Source organism: Loxodonta africana, chromosome 12, assembly GCF_030014295.1.
Source record: "Loxodonta africana isolate mLoxAfr1 chromosome 12, mLoxAfr1.hap2, whole genome shotgun sequence".
NCBI lineage: Eukaryota > Metazoa > Chordata > Mammalia > Proboscidea > Elephantidae > Loxodonta > Loxodonta africana.
This window is the reverse complement of record NC_087353.1, coordinates 38,121,053-38,140,155: the sequence shown is the minus strand read 5'-3', so window position 1 is coordinate 38,140,155 and position 19,103 is coordinate 38,121,053. Positions and strand designations below refer to the sequence as shown.

The 19,103-nt window shown below is 41.2% G+C and overlaps 1 protein-coding gene across 11 annotated transcripts in view; it reads right to left on the bottom strand.

The window, feature by feature from the left end:
- NCOA1 (nuclear receptor coactivator 1) overlaps positions 1–18,878 on the bottom strand; it is a 279,928-nt gene extending 261,050 nt beyond the window's left edge. For 10 of the 11 annotated variants that reach the window (XR_010323560.1, XM_064295108.1, XM_064295105.1 and 7 more), the window contains exon 1: positions 18,805–18,878. The gene's annotated coding sequence lies outside the window, so the exon portion shown is untranslated. Of the gene's footprint in view, positions 1–18,260; positions 18,359–18,804 lie in introns of those variants that run through there. The other variant, XM_064295104.1, reaches the window with a different exon arrangement.
- Between the last annotated feature and the right edge of the window lie 225 nt (positions 18,879–19,103).

Here is a 19,103-nt window from a genome sequence, read left to right as displayed (position 1 = left end):
GCCAAGAAAATATTTCCTTACAGGGCCAAAATATTCCTCTGACGATGGTTCTGAATCTGCACCAATGCACAGATGGTCAATTGAATCCCAAAGTTCTACACCATTCAGTGTACTCACATTTATTTTGACCTGGAAAATTTTCAAAGCAACAGTTTCCCAACATTCAAGTCAGCCATAAAATTACCTCAATTAAACAACTACAGAGCATCCAATTGAGAAATGTACCTCCCAGCTAGCTAAATGAACTGGGCAGCTATATAGTTATTCAGTATAAACCAATTAAATGTCAAGAGACATCTATATAAATAAATAGATGATGTGGGTTTTGGAGTAGTAGATCTCATGTCTGTCTTTCTGAAATAACTAGATGCTGTCTACAAGGCCCATTCCACAGTTAGTATAAATACACCTATATCATAAGCATACTATGACTACAAAACAATTGGGAAAAAAAAAAAAAAAAGACAAGCATCCCAATAGAAAAGTGAACAAATACGAATAGGAGGGTCTTATGGGGGCGGAGGGACTGAAAAAAAAAAAGCCAACAGTCACGGAACTGCAAATGACAACAACGTTATACTAATTTCACACATCACACAGGCCCAAAGAGAAATGATTGATAATAGCCAAAGTCAATAAAGGTGGAGGAAAGCAGCAAGTATCACATACTGCTCATGAAAGTGAAAACTGATACAGCCTTTGGGAAGGGGGTGACAATTTTAAAAGGGCATTAAGTTTAGACATGTGTATACCCCAAAATTCCATGGGTATACTCTCATAAAGTATGAACAGGGATGTTTACTTGAAACATAGCTTGGAACAGCAAAAAAAAAAAAAAAAACTGGTTATCTAAATGTCTATCAAAAGTGTGATGGTTAAATTACAGAATATACATCCAATGTAATGCTACGCAGCCATTAAAGCTACAGTGGCTCTTTCTAGTCTAAGGGAGAAAGAGAGAGATGTGCTAACTTTTTTTAAGTGGTTACCTCTAAGGAGGGGAGAGAAATGGGGAAGGAAGTAAAGGGGGCCTGGATAAGTCAGAGTCTTTCAGTTTCAATAGACAGAAACCCAATTCAAAGTGGCACAAGCAAGTTAGGCGACTGATTAGCTCATTTAACTGGGAAGTGTCAGTGGATCTTATTTAAGATAGAACTGGATCCAGGGGCTCCAATGCCATCCCATGCTCATGCATGCAAGTATGCACATGTGTGTGATTGTGCAGTTTTGAGTATGTTTACGAGAGAAAGTCTATCTCAGTCAGCTCTGCTTCTCTCTGTAAGTGGGCCTCATTCTTTCTTATGGCAAATAGGCTTCCTTCACGTGGCCAGGCACCCTCTACCTTCACTCAGCTTAAAACAAACAAACCTGTTGCCATCAAGTTGGTGCCAACTCACAGCAACCCTACAGGACAGAGAAGAACTGCTCCATAGGGTCTCCAAGGAGCCACCAGTGGATTCAAACTGCCAACGTTTTGGTTGACAGCCGAGCTCTTAAGCCACTGCAACACCAGGGCTAGCAACCCCCAAAATAATGAGTTTGCCCCTTTCCCAACATCTGTTTTTCAATCTCAGGGAAAGGTTCTGGTCATGTGGCCATCCTGCAGCAATCACTCTGTCCAAGGGAATGACGCATTACGATATACCAAGACTGTGTTGCATGCCCATCGCTTGGCCAAGGAGGAAACCCTGACCCGAAAAAATAAAAAGGAGTGGGGGGAGAGGCTCACTACCAAAAAAGCCAAACATGTTGCCATCGAGTTGGTTCCAACTCATAGCGACCCTACAGGACAGAGTAGAACTGCCCCACAGGGTTTCTAAGGAGCGACTGGTGGATTCCAACTGCCCACGTTTTGGTTAGCAGCTGTAGCTCTTAACATCACCGTGCCGAGAGGGCTCCAAGGGCTTACCAGACAGCCTAAATTGACAGCTACCATATAATTTCCTACAGAGTCTTTCACCTTTTAACTACTGCTGTTGCTGTTAGTACTGTCCAGCTGGTTCCAACTCATAGCAACCCTATGTACAACACTACAAAATGGTGCCCAGTCCTGTATCATCCTCATAATTGTTGCAGTTACGGTGTCAATCCATCTCATTGAGGGTCTTCCTGTTTTTCACTGACCTTCTACTTTACCAAGCACGATGTCCTTCCCCAGGGACTCATCCCTCCTGATAACATGTCCAAAGTATGTGACGTGAAGTTTCATCGTCCTTGCTTCTAAGGTGCATTCTGGCTGTATTTCTTCCAAGATAGATTTGTTTGTTCTTCTGGCAGTTCACGGCATATTCAATATTCTTCTCCAACACAACTGGCATCGATTCTTCTTCAGTCTTCCTTATTCACTGTCCAGCTTTCACATGCATACGAGGCAACTGAAAACACCATGGCTTGGGTCAGGCACACCTTAGCCCTCAAAGTGACATCTTCATTTTTCAACACTTTAAAGAGGTCTTTTACAGCAGATATGCCCAATGCAATAAGTCGTTTGATTTCCTGACCGCTGTTTCCATGGGCGTTGATAGTGGATACAAGTAAAGTGAAATCCTTTTAACTCTACATACTTCCATTTCTTTCAATTTGTTATTACAGTGTAGTTATGTATTATATGTACGGTCTGTTTTTTAATTTAAATATGAGAAAATTGTTAGGATACATTCAGAAAGAAGGACTAACATCTAAAAAGCTCAGGAATAAAACTGAAAAAAAAAATTCTAAGCTCACCTGGGCTTCCGAGTCCTGTATACCTGGCCAACATTTTACCAACTACCAAACTGTCCTTATCAAACCAAACATTAGAATGACATATGCAAATAAAGAAACAAGTTTTAATTAATTAGCAATATGTTGATAAGAGAAGGAAAAACATCTCCAGGCAGAGAAGTTTTATGAAATCCTCTGACAGTAAAAAGTTACCAATAGTTTTTGAAAGCCCTTTACTCTCTCTCTCCCTTTTCTTCCCATAAACTTACCAGGCAAACGGTATATGTAGAAAGATTTAGATCAGTTATACTGAAGTCAAATAATCAGTTTCTACCTGTTCCAAATAGCCACTCTAAAGATGATAACAAATGAAAATGGAATTTATAATAAACTCAAACCAAACGCAAATCCATTGCTGTAGAGTCAATTCCGAATCACAGCGACTCTACAGTGCAGAGCTGAACCGCCTCATAGGGCTTCCAAGAAACGGATAGTGGATTCAAACTGCCGACCTTTTTTTGGTTAGCAGCCGAGCTCTTGACCACCACGTCATCAGGGCTCCAGAATTTATAATAGCTACTCCTAAAACGGTGCTACAAAGGCTAAGTACTCGGCTGCTAACCTAAAGGTCACAGGTTCAAATCCACCCAGTGGCTCCACAGCAGAAAGACCTGGTGATCTGCTTCCATAAAGATTACAGCCCAGGAAAACCCTATGAGGCAGATCTACCCTGTCACATGTGGTCACTGTGAGTCAAAAACCAACTGGATGGCACCTAACAACAAAAAACAACCCCTAAAACAGAGACAGTAGGAAAATTCCTCCTCTAACTGTCCCAAGCGTTACCATCCAACAACTACAAATTCTGTTCACAAATAAATTTAGTATTAAAAATTCCATTTAGAATGAAACACAAAAAAAGCAATTCCTCTGTTTCAATGACTCCAACCACCAATTCTGGTTCTTTATCTCTCTAAAGAAAATGAATTCTGCTATGGTTAGAAAAAAACATTTACTACTCACCAAATATTCATGTTCTTGACCACATTTTCTAGCCCTTAAGTAGCGTTATAGGGTTGCTATGAGTAGGAGCCGACTCAACTGTAATGGATTTGGTTTGGTTTTTTTAGTGCTGTGTGGCTGCTTTTGGCCAATAGGCTGTAAGAGGAAGTGATATGTGCCACTTCAGGGCCAAAGCCAAAGTAGTCAAGGAGGCTCCATGTTCCAGATGGTGCAGCAAACGGACCTAATTACTGTAACTACAGAAGCCTTTTTTTCATGTTCTGTGAGACTATTTTATAAGCATCATTCCAAATTCTACAAACCTAGCCCAACTTCCACTTCCTCCAGACCATGCTAGGCTCCTGGCATCATCAGTAACAAATTTAGGCAATGGTTAAGCACTCGGCTGCTAACGAAAAAGTGGGCAGTTCAAACCCACAAGCCGATCTGCAGGAGAAAGATGTAGTGGTCTGCTTTCGTAAAGATTTATGGCCTTGGAAACCCTAAGGGGCAGTTCTACTCTCCCCTATAGGGTCACTATGAGTCAGAATTGACTAGAAGACAATGGGTTTGGTTTTGGTTTTATACTGTAGGTAAAACTCTGTGAAAACACTATGGATACAAACTAGTATAATAAATGGCCTCCACCCTCTATTATAATCTGGTTGGAGGGAAATGGCACAGATGTAAAAACAGAAACAAAAACACACAATAAATTTCAAGTGAGAACTAAAAACAGTGCTAGAAGAGTTTCCCATATATCTCAGTTGGCAACTAAATCATATACTTCTATGTGACATCTTTTGCATTATTTTATATTATTTTTCCATTTGTGTATCATTTAAAGCAAATCCCATAGAGATTATAATACATTTGCATAAATATATTACACCTTCATGGTGTCCCGTTTTATCATTCAAACATCAGGTATTCAATAAAAATTTATCTTTTACTGAGGAGAAAAATTAAACAGAAGTATAGCAATCTTCAAGAAATTAGGAATTTGTATCACCCACACTAAGGAGAAAGAGGAAGGAATTTCAGTTTTTCTGTTACCCAGAGCAGGTAGAGTTCTACACTGGAGAACAATGACTCACCAGGCTACCTCAGGCTTTTGAATATAGCTCTTAAGAATGGCCAACTCCTTCTGTTGTAGGACTACATGCTCTCCAAGCAACATCTGATTTCCAATTCAATTTCCCAAATACCTTGAAACCAATAAGGAGAATTCCTAAGTATTATATATGAGTTGGAATCGACTCAACAGCAATGGGTTTGGTTTACATACGAGTATTCGCTGCACCAAAAAAAGTCTATTTTTCTAAGTACATTAATAAGTAACATTATGCTTTAATCAATGGAACTTAATTAAATATTTTAGTATCTATGTGTATAAGACACTGCAGAGGACAAAATAAAATATATCCTTTTTTGCCATTCTCATACCTTAATTTGGGAGACAGAACACACGAAAAAAAAAAATTCACACAGTACAAGGCAGTATATAGAAAGTATCGAATGAATAATAAAGAAAATAAGTGCAGAAAGAGTTCATAGAAGAAAGATATTACTTTCAAATTTTATAGTTTGAATACTTAACAGCCAGTGCCCAGTGCCATCGAGTCGATTCCAACTCATAGCGACCCTATAGGACAGAGTAGAACTGCCCCATAGAGTTTCCAAGGAGCACCTGGCGGATTTCAACCGCCAACCCTTTGGTTAGCAGCCGTGGCACTTAACCACTACGCGGAATATGGACTGAGCTTTAAAGGACAGGGAGAATTTCATGAGGTATAGACTAGGGTAAGGGAGAACATTCTAGGGGAAGGAAAGGGGTGGAAACAGAGAAGCCCAAGATGTGCTTAAGGGACAGTAAACTGACAATTTTACTTCAAACAAACAGTTTATTGGGAGAGACTAGTGGAAAATGAGGCCAGAAAAGCAAGGTGATGCCAGAAAACAGAAAGCTAGAAACGCCAAGCTACGGAACAACTTTACCTTGACCCTAAGGAGGAGCCATTGAAGATTTTTGAGCAAAGTAACACAATGAATGTAAAAATTAGGATTCCAAAACAAAATTTAGGACAGACTGAAAAATGAACTAACTGGGGACAGTGGGACCACTTTGGATACCACTGCAATAATCAGGCCTGAATTACTGAATTAAAACAGTGACCAAAACCAAAAAACCCAGAGCCCACTGCCATCGAGTCCATTCCGACACACAGCAACCCTACAGGACAGAGTGAAACCACCCCATAGGGTTTCCAAGGCGCAACTGGTAAATTCAAACTGCTGACCTTTTGGTTAGCAGCCGAGCTCTGAATCACTATGCCACCAGGAACAGTGACAGTGAAGAAAAAAAGGAAGAGATCTAAGGAGCTGACTGAACTAAGGAAGACTTTTTTTTTCTTAGCATGTGTCAAATCAGACCCTAAGGACCCTATAAATCTGAGATTCAGATGCCAAAGAGAGGTCAAGGGAAAAGCAACTGTAAATCCCAACCTACCCAGCAGGGCCTATTCTTGAATTGACACTGGGCTCTTCTATACATATATCCATTCCCATCTCCACTCTCCTACGCTAGATCCACTCTCTTTATTGGTGGTTTTAAGAAAGGGGTAAAAAATGATACATAAAAGCAGCCAAGTGATGAAGAGCCAGGTAGTTGTGCAACAAATAGAGCTCAAACACCTGTAAAGGCCAAAGGCAGTGCAATCGCATCTATGGCAAAATGGAAAAACAGACTGCAAATCCAGTCATACTGCAGGCGTGAGTAACGACGTTAGATATATCCATTAAGCTTGGCAAGAAGGTAAGACTGGATGAATGGAGTTATTGAGGTCTCAGTCCTCAAGAGCAGGGGTTCTTAAGCTTTTGGGCTTTGGGGGAGGTCAATGGACCCTTTTGGGAATGTGGTGAAAGTTACTGACTCTCTCCCCAGAGAAATGTACAAACTCACAAAATCTTGCGTATGATTCCAGAGTATTCAGGCTCCCTAAAGCCTATCTAGAGCCTCTTAGTCCATGAACTACAGGTTAAAAACCCCGATATAAAATATATATATATATATATATATATATATATATATATATAAATAAAATAGTCATCTAAAAAAACTAAACCCATTGCCATTGAGTAGATTCTGACTCAGCAACCCTATAGGACAGTAAAGCTGCCTCACAGAGTTTCCAAGGAGCACATGGTGGATTCAAACTGACGACCTTTTGGTTAGCAGCCGTAGCTCTTAACCACTATGCCACCAGGGTTTCCAGAACAGCGATAACCATACATTTTTATCATATATCCCATAGTTAAAAGTTTTTTCAGTAAGAAGCTCTATTATATTTACTTATAAATTATATACACTATACACCAAACCAACAAATTAGGTACCTTGTAAACTATACAAAAAATAGAAATTTAAAAGAGTGAGATAATAAACAGAATTTTTAAACTTTTTTTTTATATTGATGACGTAAAAGCTTTGCGTGCTTCTTAAAGAAACCCTGCTGACATAGTGGTTAAGAGTTACAGCTGTTAACCAAAGGTCAGCAGTTCAAATCCACCAGGCGCTCCTTGCAAACCCTATGGGGCAGTTCTACTTTGTCCTATATGGTCGCTATGAGTTGGAATTAACTTGATGGCAAAGGGTTTGATTTTTTTGGTTGGTGCTTCCTAATAAAACCAGAAAAAAAAAAAAACACTGCCATCGAGTCAAATTTGACTCATAGCTACCCTGTGGCACAGAGTAGAAACGCCCTGTAGGGTTCCTAAGGAACAGATGGTGGATTTGAACGTTTTGGTTAGCAGCCAAGGTCTTAACCACTGTGCCACCAGGGCCCCAGTGTACTTCCTAATAAATATAGTTATTAATACCATTACTTTTGATGACAGTAATGAGACTGAACATGGTTTGTTATTTTTTAACCTTGCTTTCACACTTTCTAGCATAGTAACTTGAAGGGCTGGTTCTAAATTTGGTTTATTTTGATAATAAATATTTCATTTGGTTTTAATGGCTATCAGCCTGGGTTTGGTTGTTTGGTTTATAGACGAAAAAAAAAAAAAACTTCACAAAGAAAAGTAAAACCAAAAGGAAGAACTGCATCACTGGCTGCACTGAATAAAACATACTCAATTTCCAATCCCATTCACTATTTATACAAAGGTTTTTGCTAAAATTCAGCAAGCGTGTCTCCATATTTCCTAATGACAATCAGTGGTTCTTACAAGCTAATTAGATGGAATTGTCTTTTCATATATTCACCATATGGGCTCAAAAACCACTAAACCATCTCTTTTACAAGGTTTTTATACATGTTAGAAAATTTTGCTTCCCAATTCAAGTGTATATATTAGAAAGTTCTTAAAGTTAATACACATTTTCAGCAATTAAATCTAGTAATGATGGAAATCGTTCCAAACACCCACTTGGAATACTCTCTGGCCACAGCACTGAAACTTTGTTTTGTTTTGAAAAGTAGTTACTTTTTGAGTCACTGTTAAGAGCTTGCCATATTCAGAGGGACAGAGTAAGTATGTTTATTTTTCATAAATGTTTGCATAACCACTTGTTTGAGAATATGTCAGCAAATTTGGGACACGTCTTTCTGTCAAAGAAAAATTAGTAAGTCATCTTTAAGTTAGACAATTTTTAAGTCTTTTCCCTAAAGATAAGCAATTAATACCTATGAAATATTATACAAAAAAATCTGCATGGTGATGCCCTACTGCATCACAATGTATTGTTAAGAGTCTACTATTTAAAATAATACACCAAGGACACAAGGTAATTATGAGCCCAAGAGACAGAATGGGCCACATGAAACAGAGACTACCTCATCCTGAGACCAGAAGAACTAGATGGTGCCCAGCTCCAACCGATGACTGCCCTGACAGGGAACACAACAGAGAAGCCCTGAGGGAGCAGGAGAGCAGTGGGATGCAGATCCCAAATTCTCATAAAAAGACCAGACTTAATGGTCTGACTGAAGACTGCAAGGACCCTAGCGGTCATGGCCCCCAGACCTTCTGTTGGCCCAGGACAGGAACCATTCCCGAAGCCAACTCTTCAGACATGGGTTGGACTGGACAATGGGTTGGAGAGGGATGCTGGTGAGGAGTGAGCTTCTTGGATCAGGTGGACACTAGAGACTATGTTGGCGTCTCCTGCCTGGAGGGGAGATGAGAAGGTAGAGGGGGTTAGAAGCTGACGAAATGGACACGAAAAGAGAGACTGGAGGGAGAGAGCGGGCTGTCTCATTAGGGGGAGAGTAATTGGGAGTATGTAGCAAGGTGTATATAAGTATTTGTGTGAGAGACTGACTTGATTTGTAAACTTTCACTTGAAGCACAACAAAAATTATTTTTTTTAAAAAGTCCACTATTTAAAGTAATAAATCTAAAAATCTAATTAGCCTGGTCTCTGTAAACTGCAAAACATTACAATATATACTGAAAGAGAATAAGCTCCCTTAAAAACCTCTAAAATTTCTTCCATTTCCCAGATAATTTCATATAAACCCCACATTAGAACAACTGCTGTAAAAGTGCTTCAGTTTCCAAGGGTCAAGGCTCCGTATCAGCACCTTCCAACCAAGTTCCCTTGCATCCTATCAAAGTTTAAAATAAAAGTACTCCAATAATATTATATTCATCTCTGAATTACTACCAGTTTGGCAAAAGACACAGCTGCAGCACATTCTGTGACACAGTTGTCTTTAACACTGTTCCCTCAGTGTGATGGTGGCTAGGGGTACAGTCAAATAACAGACTGGACTGGAACAAGATCCAAGGCTCTTCATGACATATCCTGCCTTGTCCTTTTCGGAACACGTCAGATAAACCAAGAACTATACTGACAGCCTAGGGCTTTGAACTTACATGGCCCAATACAGTGCATTTTTACATAAAGAGGCAACAATTTGTACACTTAAAAAACAAGACTGCTGCATCACCTTAAAGAATGCCAATTGATGATACATTGTTTAAAAGAATAGCTACTCCTTTAAAAAATAAATAAAGTGTAAGGCAGTGAAAAAAAAAACTGCACTAACTTCTACTCAAAAAACATACAGTCTGTTCTCAAATACAGATAAAAATGAGTGAATAAATTCCCAGTGTAGTAAATTTTACATATGGAATCATTTCAAAAACTATGAAAATATAAAATTTGGGGTATAAAACTTGCCAAGAAAAGATTCACGTGCTTTCATTTGAAAAATGGACATTTCTCATTTTTATCCAGATCTGCATACTTCACTGCTCTCCATCACACCCCTCCATTAAAGGCCTTCAGGGTCTTGCTACTGCTACTGGACCATCTGGTTTCCTCTCCCACCTCAGCTGGTGCCATAGTTCTCTTCATACTTTTCCCCCTTCATCCCTCCTTACGTAACTCCAAGTTTTTCTACCCTTTCATCTCTGCTATTTAATATTCCTGAATATACTCCTCTCCTCACTCCATCCAACCCATACAGAAACCATCCCAATGCCAATGCTCTTGTCCACCACCAACTCCTCCATGAAACTTGCCCTAATCCCTCTCAAATGAAAATAATCACTTTCTTCCAAACCCTCAAATACTGTTCCAGTACCTCTCTCATAGCACTCATCACATTCGATTAGTATTACAGGTATTTCTGTGGTTGTCTTATCACCTCTCTTATGTCATAATCTCCTGAAGAACAGGATCTCTATCTTACTGTTTAACTTCCCTATCTTTTAACAACACAGTACCTTAAACAAAGTAGGCACTAATATAACTATGTCTTAAACGAATGATTGAATGACTACTTAGAAGTTCAATTACAGACTTCCTGAACGATCTGGAGTAAAGAGGGAGGTATGATTTAAGACTCTGCAGAACAAATAACTTGTCCCTGGTTTCCTCCAAACAAACTCACAAAGTAAGGCCATGATTACACATACAGATGCTTTCAAAAAACAAGGACATTTCATCCTTCAACTAGCTGGTCAAATATGATGATGTCTGTATATATACATACACGTACTCACAAGAGAATATCTTCTACTGTTAATCAAATCTAATCTAGATAAGAAAAGCACGTAAATATTTTAACTATATAAAGATCACCCATTCAAAATAAAAGTGGGAACACAGAGAACGACCAAGCAATTTGTTCCAAATGAAAAAAAACACCCTAAGCTTTAGCTATTTAAATACCAACAAAACTTGAGAGGTAGAATTTTATCGCAAAGAACCCAAAACCATTCAAAGATAAGATTACCTAGACAGAAGCACCAAAGAATCAACATTACTAAAGTACAAAGGTGAGACCAGAAACAGTTTAAGAACCTTAAAGGGACACTTTCATGAAGTTATACACGGTTCCTGAGTCCCTGGGTAGTGCAGTTAACACGCTCGGCTGCTAACCCAAAGGTTGGAGGTTCAAATCCACCCAGAAGCACCTTGGAAGAAAAGCCTAATGGTCTACTTCCAAATATTCAGCCACTGAAAACCCAATGTAACACAGTCCTACTCTTACACAAATGCGTGCACTGTGGGTCAGAAGCAATCACAGCAACTGGTTTTGTTTGCTTTGTTTTCGGTTCTTTTAATATGGTCTGCCTTAGTTACCCAGTGCTACTATAACAAATACCTCAAGTGGATGGCTTTAACAAGCAGAAATTTGTTTTCTCACAGTTTAGGAAGCTAGAAGTTCAAATTCAGGGTGCTGGCTTGTTATGGATTTAATTGTGCTCCCCTCAAAAATGTGTGTCAACTTAGCTAGTCCATGATTCCCAGTACTGCATGATTGTCCACAATTTTGTCATCTGATGTGATTTTCCTATGTGTTACAAATCCTACTTCTATGATGTTAATGAGGTGGGAATTGTGGCAATTATGTTGATGAGGCAGGACTCGATCTATAAGATTAGGTTGTGTCTTAAAACAATCTCTTTTGAGATATAAAAGCGAGCAGAGAGACAGGGGACTCATACCACCAAGAAAAGTAGTCCAGGAGCAGAATGCATCTTTTGGACCCAGGGTTCCTGCACTGGGAAGCTCCTACACCAGGGGAAGACTGATAACAAGGACCTACCTCCAGAGATGACAGAGAGAGAAAGCCTTCCCCTGGAACTGGTACCCTGAAATCAGACTTCTAGCCTTCTAGACTGAGAGAGAATAAATTTGTTTGTTAAAGCCAACCATTTGTGATATTTCTGTTACAGCAGCACTAGATAACTAGGACATAACTCTAGGGGAAGGCTTTCTCTGTCAGCTCTGGGGGAAGGTCTTTGTCTCTTCAGCTTCTGTTTCCTGGCTACTTGGAGATCTCCATGTGGCTTGGTATCAACCTTCCCCCATCTCTGCTTGCTAGCTTGCTTGTTTAATTCCTTTTGCATGTCAAAAGAGACTGACTCAAAATATACCTTATACCAGTCCAGCCTCATTAACGTAACAAAGACAACTCATTCCCAAATAGGATTTTAACCACCCTATAACCAAAAAAACAAACCCACTGCCATAGAGTCGATTCTGCTTCATAGCGACCCTTATAGGACAGAGTAGAACTGCCCCACAGAGTTCCCAAGGAGCACCTGGCAGATTCAAACTGCAGACTAGCAGACTAGCAGACTAGCAGCCTAGCAGCCTAGCAGCCTAGCAGCCTAGCAGCCTAGCAGCCGTAGCACTTAACCATGACGTGACCAGGGTTTCCGACCACCCTACAGGACAGAGTAAACTGCCCCATAGGGTTTCCAAGGAGCCCCTGGTAGATGCAAACTGCCTGATGGATTCAAACTGTCAACCTTTTGGTTAGCAGCTGTAGCTCTTAATCACTACGCCACCAGGGTTTCCAACCACAAGCATAGAGGTTAGGAATTACAACACATATTTTGGAGGGATTCAAACCATAACATGGCCTGTGGGTCATCAAAAAGGAATGAGATTGCATGAGTCTCCACAGTACATGGAGTATGCAACAAAAAGAAACCCCAGAAAGCAAAACGGGCCTATCACGTGGCCAAGTGTGGCAAACACACTTGGAGGTAAGCCAATTAAGGTATGAATATGATTTAGAGTCAGACAACCTGGGCTCACATGTCACACTTACCACCCACAAGCTGTGCAATCAATCTTACACCAGCCACTTAACCTCTCCGAGCCTTGTTTCCTCATTTATAAAACGCAATACATAGAGCTAGCCCAGTACCTGGCTCAGAGACCACACTCAATAAATATTTGCTGACTCCAAATAAGGGCCATAAAGGAAAAGGCAGACATTTCTCCTCAGGCATTCTTTTCTAGTTTTTGAGAGTGGCCTTAATTAATTCTTGATTTATAAATAGACTGTTAACAATATTAGAGAGTCAATTTTCAGTCAAAAAATAAAAACTCCACTCCTTTCCTACTTAGCTTATGCATTACTCAAAAGCTTACTAGAATTCTTAAAATTTTAAATATTCTTGTAATAACTTTCCAATAAAAAAAAAAGTAACTCTCATAAAGGAGCCCTGAAGCCAAATACCACTTAACGCACGATCCAAGAAAAACACTCTTCTCATCTACAATATTAAGGCAGTCGTCCTAAGTGGTCATTCTAAAAAAGAAAAACCACTGCCATTGAGTGGATTCTGACTCAGGGTGGTCCCGTGGCCATTAAGGCCCCTTAACTCTAAATGATGCGTGGTTCATGCCATCTGAAGGATTTTTCAATCTAATTAAGAAGACCAATTCAGCATACACTAAAATGAGAATATCTCCCAAAAAAAGGAAAGAAATTATATAAAATAAACCAAATGGTACTAAGTAAGTGATAAAAACCAAGATTCTGGAGAACATACCAGCTTTGACTCTGATTTTGAAGGTCAAGAGATAATAATGGAAAAGGAGATACAATTTAAATAAAGAAAATGAAATATGTAAAAGCAAAGAAACATGCTCTGTATGGCTGATTATAACACTTTCTTCACTTATGTAGCACTTTACAGTTTACAAAGTATTTCTGCATATACCATCTGCAGCAAATTTTCTGGTCTGGGAAATGCAAGAATCAGTTTCAGTGGTTCACATTTGATAAATCTATCCACAGAGTCTCCACTAAAAACAATAACATCAAAAAAAAAAAAATTTAAGAATTTATGTGTAGAATAAATGAGAAGTAAATACATGCACGAAAAAGTTACACCTAAAAATTACAGAACTGTAGCATAAGAAGAGATATGGAATCGGACCAATATGCTCATTTAATGATAAAGAAACTCAGGCCCACAGTCTATGTGACTCCCATTACTCCATACGCAAAATGACAGGAGGACAGATTGTAAAACCAGAAATAAAGGGGAGAATCCAAGAAACTACAAAGAAAGAATCAAACAATTTAGTGATGAGTTAGCTCATGATGTGTTTTAGGTTATAGAAACGTAAGAAAACATTATTAATGTCTTACTATGTGCCAATAATTACGCTAGACATATCTTGTTATTTAATATAATAATTTAAAGATTATAACAATATGAAAGTAAGTACATTATTCCAATTTTAAAACATGAAAACCTGAGGTTTAGTGTGGTTAGATCATTAGCCCGAGGTTACACTGGTGGCACAGTGGTTAAGAGCTTAGCTGCTAACCAAAAGGTCGGCAGTTCCAATCCAGCAGACACTCCTTGGAAACCCTACGGGGCAGTTCTACCCTGTCCTATAAGCTTTCTGTGAGTCAGAATCGACTCAATGGCAACTGGTTTGGTTTTTGTTTTTTCCTATCCGGAAGAACTGGGACACCATCCCCTGTCTGTCAAAGCCCTATTTCTAAAAGAAACTTAAAAAACTAACTCGAGATTATAAACCAGAGGGGGCAAAATCAAGTATCACTCTGGATGCATTCAATTATCCAGTATTCTTAGAACTCCAGTCCTATTAATGGGTTTATTTCAGCTCTGTGCTTGTACTGACTGTTCGTAATGGTCAGGTGCATGGCTTCTCAGTAAAGCCCAACTTCTCTGCCTTCCATACTGAAACATACCTACAGGGAGAGATTAGAACAAAATATATCTAAGGTGAGGGTGACTATATTGATAAATTTCAAGTCTGAAACATACCTATGGGGAGAGAGACTGGAACAAAATATGTCTAAGGTGAAGGTGACTAGACTGACTAATTTCAAGTCTTCTACAATTCCTCAAGTGACTGCAGCTTCCACTGTGGCATAAGCTTTTATCTTCTAAATATAACTATACTAAGCTCTACTAAAAGTCTACCACTTAAGGGTGTCTCAATAATACTGTGTTGCAGATGGGGGTATGAGGCAGGACACATGGATACAACTGCTCTCTCTACACTTGTACTTCTGTAACTGGACCTACATGTTGGTGTCAGTGTTTTATAATAATTTCTCTTATTCAACCACTTATCCTGCATAAATATAAAATAATCATTTCTGTACTATATGAGTCCAAATACTGTACACCCACAAACAGCTGTCCAGAACTAAGTTAGTGAAAAAAATCATGACCCACAAAACACTACTTCCTTCTTAAACTAAGCAACCAAGGAGGGTACCCAATTGCCACTAACCCATTTTATGACCTCAGACCCCACATGTTGCAAGAAAGGCACAAATTATTAACTACAATATGAAATATGGAGAAGGGAAGGCTTGACATGATTAGACTTCACCACCAATGGGAAGGAAAAATCAGACCACAAGGCCCATCCTCAGTGACCACTGACCAATAGGCTAAGGAACTGGTTAACGTGGGAAGCCCGTGGGAAGAGAGAAGCAAAAAAGGAGAAGTCTTTTCCCACAATCCTATCTCTCCAAATAGGTATGAAAGTTATACAAGGTGAGGAAAAATTTTTATGGTTCTTCAGTCCAAACTGTATATAGAGCTCCATCATCCAACTCCTGAAACACATATATTTCACCCACCTCCACCTCTACCTCCCTGTTCAACGTTTGCAGGTAAGGGAGAAAGGTGCCTACCACAATGCTTTTGGACCTCTGCCAGGAAAGCAGTCAATGGCCCTTTGAGAATTCCTGTGGTTATCATATTTAGAAGGCAAAAATCACTGCTAAGACAATAATGAGCATCCTGGGAATCTCCTACACCCCATGACTTAAGGGATTCTACCGGGTGTTGTGTGCCTGTACTCACCTCCTATACTGCCCTAAAATGAAAGCTATGTTAGGCCACATGGCCCGAGGCCAACCAAATCCATAAAATATGCAACATAACATTCAAACAATGTTGAACCCCTGGGGGACAGAGCAAAAAAGACAAGCTAAATTATGGAACAGAGGTAGAAGTGTCTCCATAAGAGAATATAAGTGAAATTGATAATAACAGAGCAGGAAAGACTTAAATATTCTTGAAAAATAATTAGAAATCATACTCTGATATGCATTCCAAAAGAGCACAAAAATTAAGGACTGTCCAATATCCTCCCTTCCCAACTCCTTCCCACTAGTTTTCAACACCTCTGTGCTACCCCCATCACTTACTCAACACATTTAGTCGTGGTGAAGACCACTCACTGGATTAGCAGCATCAAGAGTACATGTAGAAAACATTCTATCCTGGGAACACCTTTAAATTACTTAGGCTTGTTTACCACCCTTCTCTATAGAATAAAAGCATGAAATTTTGCCAACACTTTCACAATATACACCAGTCAGCACCATGGCAACCCAACCCTCTGCCCACCAAAAGATTAGCACATACATAGAAAACAGGAAATTCGAGAAAAATTAAGGGTTGACCCTAGACTCCCTCAACAGTTTAATGTCTTAAGTAGGAGCAATATCTTTATGTCACACTCACTTCATGTCACCTTTACAGCTTCCTGGCATAAGCAAGTTCTTGGGATTATACAAACTGCTGCTTCTGTTTTCAACCCAGATTTCTAGAAATGAAACGCTGAAATTGAGGGAGAAAGGAAAACAAAAGTTGGCAGAAAGAGGGAGAAAAATGCACTGTCTGTATAATCCCAGTTTAAGTGGAACAATCACCATTAGTTCCATCAAGCACTTTTTTCAATAAAACCACTTATCCAAAAATGCAGATCTAAAATACTCCCCCCCTTGGCTTAAACCACACAAAAAGCAAGTTAACAGACAAAACCCTACAGATTTTCTCTGAGAAAAATAAGGAAGAGATTAAATAGAATTATGTAAAATTCAAGTGTTACACCTTATACATCAAACTTCAATGTGGATTAAGTAAATATAATGAATAAGCAGTGCAAAATGTCTACAGAAATCAGATCAAACACCTGTTCTTCTAAGCAGCAGCGCTCCATTTTTTCTCTAAACCACATATTCCCTATTCAGGCCCTCCTTTTAACCCACTGTTTCAAAAGCATAAAGTCTGAATAAGAAATGGAGGGAAAACATTTAAGATGTTAGTTCATAAAGCCAAATTAGACCTTTCCACAAAGTACAGGAGATAAAATAGAAACAGTTCCAATTTCATCTACTTTACAACAAATGATTCAAACAATGGCCATCTATTAAGCTGAATCAAACGCCATTGCTACCTTTAACCCAAAACTATTTCTAGTTCAAAGAGCCAAAATACGCAAGCAAATACTTTCTTTTCACATTATCCTCAACATGAAGAAATCTGACCCCCTTCCTACTACATCACAGCTTCTGTGAAGGGAGCTGAGAGGCCCCTTTGGCCAACTTTTTTTTTTTTTTATTGAGACTAACCTCCAACCAATTCTAGAAGAGGAGACAAACCTCAAGCAAATTTAACCCTTGAACTCCATCCCTTGCACTGTACAATATAATCTAAGCTTCACCACAGTAATGTTTTACACTGACTCTTGAAGATTTCTTACTCACTGAAGAGTAAGCATGAGCCCTCACAAATCACCACAGAGATTACTCTTGCCATCAACACAGGGTGCTGGAACTGCAATTCACTCAAGAACCCTTCATTCACCATCATCGTATAAGATATTAAAAATTCACAATCTCAACAGAAAAAAAAATCTCACCTTCTCCACAAGGACACCTGCCTCTTTTAACACCTCTACAACGAGTCGGAATCTACTCGACGGCACTGGGTTTTTGTGCTGGGTACAATGAACAAGGAAAGCTAAGACTGGAAGGCTTAAAGGTCTGACAGCATAAAGTTTTCCTCCCCACCAAACTCTCCAGTCACAGCACCGTATCACACGATGTCCTTGTCACAAGCACAGGCTTTACTGTCAACCTCTCTGTCTCCCTCTAACATCCTCAGGCCAGGCAGTGCCTCGTCCACCGGGGTGAGTGCTTAAAAAAAAAAAAAAGAGCTGGGTAATATGGACTAGGTGTTCAATTTTTCCATCTCCTACAGGGACTACACAGCAGTTGAATTGTCACTGACCATCAACCAATCCCATCTCCCAATCATCTGGTCAACACGTTGGCTTCCCTTCCTAGGTCCTTTCAGCAGAATGCTAGGAAGGGGACCGAACCCTACCCACAACAGGAAAATTTCATTGATCCATCCCATTTCTACCTCCGAAATCTCCTATCGGGAGAAGGAAAAAAGCAAGTGGGCTGGGATTCAACGGAAGCGCCTTCCAAGGCTGCGCTTACGGAAAGGCACGCCACGGTCATCCCCATTTCGCAGTCTGGGCAAGCGAGACTCCGACAGATGAACTGGCTGGCCAAGGTCACCGCGTTCGTCGGGCCGAGGGGCGCCCGCGCCGACTTCCGGCTCCCCCTCTCGGCGGCGGGGAGCGCCCGGCAGGCAGCCTCGGGGCGCCGCGCTCCCCACGCCGGACGGCGGCCGCGCACCCTCCGCGATGCTCCCCGTCTCCGCGCTAACTAGGGCGGCCGGGAGAGGGTGAGCGGAGTCGCTGCTACAGCAGCTTCCCTCGGCGGGGAGCAGCCCCCAGCGGGCGCCCGTGACAGCTGCGACCTCCGCCCCCTCCAGCCGCGCCGGGGGAAGAGGGAGAACTCGGGGAAAGTGGGAGGGGAACGGCGCGGGGAGAAAGCAGGGCGGAGGGCGGAGGGGCGCCAGCTGCTCCCCGCCCCCGAGGGCCTCCGCGGTCGCGCGCTCGTGACAGCTGCACCCACCCGGAGGCTCCGCGCCCGCCGCCCGCCGCCCGCCGCCCGCCGCCCGCCGCCCGCCGCTCACCTGCCGCCGCCGCCTCTGGGCCGCGCGGACGGCCGCCGCGCTCGCCTGCGACCGCGACGGGACCGCTGCGGCCTCCGCCGCCTCTCGGGCCAGCAGCCCGGCCCCGGGGCCCAGGCGGCCGCCGCCGCGGCTCTCCGGCCCCCTCCTCCGGAGCAGGGGTCCCCCCGCAGGGTGATGCAGAACCAACCGGGCGCAGGCTCTGCTCGAGGCAGCCGCGGAGAGCAGAGTGGCCGAGGCGCTCGGGGCCGCGGTCCAGCCGTCTGAGGAGAGGACTCGGCGAATCGCGTCAGACTCCCGCT